Below are 5,213 nucleotides of genomic sequence, written 5' to 3'. Positions count from 1 at the left end.
CTAATGAGAATTCCACAAAATTCTGTTGGGAGAAAATATTCTATTGAGAAAAAAAAATACACAGTAGGTATAGAATACGTATGTAGAACTGGAGGAGTGAGGTTAAAAGGGGAATTAAAAAATTTACCCACTTAGAATAATGAGAAAACAAGGTGTGTACACCTAAGGAAGATATCTAAATGATATTCCTTAGCCGTGGGAAGATTCTGGAAACTGACCACCCATCAAGCTGGTTGGGGTAAAACATGCCTTTAGCATGTGCACTCTGTGGAGGGGAGAGGCAGGGTTGTGTTGTGAGGGTTTAAAACAGAAAGTTAGAAAAGAAAAAGATCAGGTGGATTAAGTAGAAAAAAATCAAAGTCTTCCTTCTGGGGAAGTAGCTCCTCAATAATTGAATTCACTGTGGACTCAGATGTTGCAGGTGAAGTCAGAGAACATTGGAGGAAATCCAAATTAAATTTTCACTGGAGTGATGAAAAAACGGAAGAACTAGACTGCCATCATGAGGCCGAACGCTGGGAAGTAGTGATCGGAGTGTTGTGGATCACTCTACTTTCCCAAAGAGTAACTTTATAAAATTTACCTTAAAAACCAACGTGGATACATGGTGAAACAGTACAGAAAGGCCTGCATGATAATTTAAGGTTCTTGTCTTGCTGATAAGTATCCCCTAATAAATATATATTTCTTTACTAAAGTCCCAATGTATGACAATCATGCAAGGGGCTCGGCCCTCACAGCCCCAGCTTCGTCCAGAAGGTCGTCTGGCTGTCTGGTCTAATTAGCATATTATGCTTTTATTATTATAGACAGATAAAGGGCAAGAGTGAGAGAGGGTGTGCATTTTACTTTTACCTTTTGTCTTTCTTATTAGATAAAAATATCCAAATGGGCAAATATTTCTTATCAGCTCCAATACTTTCTTATGTTCACACATTCTATGAAACTCAAGTTCCAATTCACTCAAGAATACCTTTTGACACCTATAGTAGCCACATTAAAGTCTTCCCCGTGTGTCTACAGATACAAAACGCACCTGCCCTGAATGCGTACCTCCCAGGCCTTTAATCTACGAGGACAGGAGAAGACACTGTGCAGGTTTCAGCAACAGTCTCCACCCAAGAGGTCCCTCTGTGGCAGTGATGGCGAACCTATGACACGTGTGTCAGAGGTGACACGTGAACTCATTTTTTTGGTTGATTTTTCTTTGTTAAATGGCATTTAAATATATAAAATAAATATCAAAAATATAAGTCTTTGTTTTACTATGGTTGCAAATATCAAAAAATTTCTATATGTGACACGGCACCAGAGTTAAGTTAGGGTTTTTCAAAATGCTGACACGCCGAGCTCAAAAGGTTCGCCATCACTGCTCTATGGCAATGGCTGTGTTCTTAGTGAGGTACCAGTTCACATCAGGTGAATGATGACACTGACTTTGCGATGCTCTTGGCATGTGCATGATTAGTATGCATATGGCAGGTGCTTAGTAAACACAAACTTCTTAAGTGCTGTCTAGAATGCAGGAGAGAGTCTCTATTGCCATTTTTTAAAAATGGATTTTGGATTTCTTTTGACCTTTTCTGGACCTTCCCAGGTCTTTTGGTAAGCTACTTTCTAATCCTCCCTGGCGAAGATGCTTCCTTTAGGTAATGATGTTAATATTTCTGCACTAATATCTGACATTCAGGTTTGACTGTTTTTTCCTCCCTGCACTGCGTAGCCTGCGCATGTGCTCACGCCCACGGACAGTATTCACACAGACGCCCACATCCCTCACTGATCTCTGCTGCTTCCTCAGCGCGTGCCTTCCGAGGTCATTTTCCTGAGAGCTTGTAACTAATGCAGAACACAGAGCAACTCTTGGATATCTGCTCCCACAAGAGAAGGAAGCAATTTGTGACATACACGAGGGTTAACAGCAGCTGGTCATAGTTTAGTGAGTTTAATTACTGGAATTTCTATAAAATATCACCCCAGATGCCATCGGGTTTGGAACTGATCACGGGATTCCTTTTGGGTGAGCAAAATAAAACAGGCCACGCAAAGCTCGGCTCTGTCTAATCCTTGTGCCTGATGCACGCGGGTGACAGTGACATTTCTGGGACTGACTGGTCCTTAGCAAAGATGAGCTTTTTAATCAAACTGCAAGAGAGAATTGGCATTAGCTACTTTGAACAAGGAAGCAAAGTATACAGTTGGAAAGTGAGAAAGAAAAATGCTTAAGTAAAAGATCAAAGAATTCTTTCCTGCCCAACCACCTCATCCCCTGGGTTAATTAATACCTATTTCACTCCCTTGTCAATACTGGCCCCAAATGGAAATGACACTGGCCTTTTCATAAACACTGTGAATAGGACTAATTTCAAATTTCTTTTAATAAAGTCAAGGGCAAGCGCTGACTTAACTCTGATACAGAAGTGTGGTTCGTGGGCCGACATCATCAACATCATCTGGGAGTTCACTAGAAATGCAGAGTCCTAGGCCCTGCACACAGACCTACTGAATTGGAATATGCATTTAGCAAGGTGCTATGCAGGCGCATGAAGAGTGGGAATCACTAGCCCTCACACTGTTGCTTTTATCCATAAGGGCTTTCTCCCACAGAGTAACTAAAGGGCCACTTACCGGAGTAACATCAACTGAGGACCAGATCTGAGAAATTTCCAGCTACACAGAGAGGAACACGCAGATGCACCCTACATTCCACAGTGCCAGGCTGAAAGATTTGCCATTTGCCCTGACTGTTTTATTGCCCTCACTGCAATCGGCTTTTTGTGAGGCATCCAAAACACAAGGATTCCATGGAAAAATTAAAGGCTCGCCCTAGCTGGTTTGGCTCAGTGGATAGAGCCTGTGGACTGAAGGGTCCCAGGTTCGATTCTGGTCAATGGCACATGCCTGGGTTGCGGGCTCGATTCCAGGGTGGGTCGTGCAGGAGGAAGCCGATCAATGATTCTCTCTTATCATTGATGTTTTCTCTCTCTCTCTCCCTCTCCCTTCCTCTCTGAAATCAATAAAAACATATTTAAAAAATAATTTAAAGGCTCTATGGCTCTTGGCAGCAGTAGGAATTTCTAGTGGGACTCATTTTGAGATGGGGGTGGAGAAGGAAGGAACTTTGACATATATCACGATAGCAAAGCATTTCTAAACACTTGTCCAGACTTCATTGACTCAGCTGGTTGGAAAAGGGAATTGTTCGGGATGGATTTTAAGACTTTTCCTTAAGGATTTCTGACATTTTAGCAGATGAGAGCCTAAATATTTTGAGCAAAAGACTTGTCCACATTGATTGCTTTATATTTTCTGTCTTGTGTGCTTTAGTGAGAAGTGAGTTGCTTCTGCCATCTCCAATGAGATGTATATCCGTTAGCATCTTCATCCCCGCCCTCTTTCAGTATTTCCATTTGGGCACTAGGCAGCTGAAATATTGGCCAATGAAGGAAAACAGATTTCCCAATGAATAGTTCTGCACTATGAAAAAATGAGATTAAAGGGATGCCTAAACTAATTCTAGGTTATTACAATATTCATTTCAAGCCTATTTCTCTATAGTTACACTCCTGGTTTATGGACAGAAATTTAAAGGCAGTACATTTTATCATCTGTATTATTTAGTTCCCTTCTGATTGAAGCTTTGCAATGTTCGCTATTTCCATGAGAATGAATTTCACCTTTTATGACATTCAAAGACAATTATGGTGTCTTTATGAAAAATGATGTCACGCGGATACCAGCAATAAAATAACAATGTCCCAATGCCAAGAAATGTATTAATTGTATCAGTCACCTTTCAGCTTTTCTGGTTTTGCTTTGGAAACTCCAGGAAATCTTACGGTTTTTAATTTGTGAGCGATCTAGAAACACGGCCGTAGCACTTCACATCTTTCTTTGGCTGACTGCTCAGGAAATGGAGCAGAATTAAGTGACTCTCCTGCTAACAGGCAGGGTTATTTGGCCAACACCCAAATCAGACAGGATTTTGCAGACTCACACATACGTACATATGAGGTGGGATAGTTGACGGGGAAATGTGTTCTCCATCTCCAATAAGATATATTTCTGGAGCCACAGAATGCAGTGCTGTTTCATCCCTGGCTTTTAAAGTTCTGCTTTGCGTGTGACCCGCAGTGAAACACAGAATCCCTGTTAAAGTGCTGGCCCAAAGTTCTCCTGGTATCAGGAAGAGACAGAGGCCTGGGACCTCTTGGATTTTTAGGTCCTACTATGTTCTTGTGACAAGGCTGCTGAGACATGGCTAAATAATACATTTGTTGGGCTGTTAATTTTGTATTATTAATCAGTCAATTTATAGAGTGGTCGACTGTGTACAAATCAACTTATGGAGGGTTTACTTTATGTCTGAGACCATATCAGGAACCTTGCAGGGTATCAAAGACACATAATACAAAGCTTTCTTGGAGGAGCTGAGTTTTTGGTTGGGGAGACCATGCCTACAGACAAGAAATCAGTGGAGAATACGAAGAATGTATACTTGATACTGCCAGTTAGCACAGAGCCTATTTTCTGGAATCCTGGCATAACTCATTTTATTTATTTATTTATTTATTTATTTATTTAATATACTTTTATTGATTTCAGAGAGGACGGTAGAGGGAGAGAGAGAATCATTGACTGGCTGCCTTCTGCACACCCCACATTGGGGACTGAGCCTGAGCCATGTCGGCTGGGTGTGGCAAAACCCATTTTAATCTAGGTCTGATTTTGATTTCACAAGTCATGACCACTGAATACAGACCCTCAGGGCTAGGCGTTCTGAGGTGTGGAATCAGTGTGAGCTTCAATGGTGGGGAGAAGCTTCCTGGCAGAGAAGGACTTAAGTGCATTTGTGAGGCTGAGTTGGTATTGCAAGAATAGAGAGATACCAGGAGCCATCCTGAATCAGGTGGTCAGAGTAAGTCACAGAAGTGAGAGGACACTGGCATATACCTGGAAAAGTGAGCGACGTGTCTTTTGATGGAGAAGAGTACCTATGGGTAATAAAGGTGGTAGGTAAACACTGGACTAGGTTTTAGAGTAACTTGACTGCCAAGCAGGAGTATTTAAACTTGATCTTGTAAGCTATGGTACCCAGACATTTTCCCCTGATGGAAAAACATAACACAGATTATATTGTGACACATTCCTGGGGCTGTCTAGAGATTTGCACAGTTCTCCACATTTTCTAATTATAACTTTCTTTTCCTACC

This window comes from Myotis davidii, unplaced genomic scaffold (assembly GCF_000327345.1).
Source record: "Myotis davidii unplaced genomic scaffold, ASM32734v1 scaffold1, whole genome shotgun sequence".
In the NCBI taxonomy this organism is placed as follows: domain Eukaryota; kingdom Metazoa; phylum Chordata; class Mammalia; order Chiroptera; family Vespertilionidae; genus Myotis; species Myotis davidii.
This window is presented reverse-complemented; position numbering follows the sequence as displayed.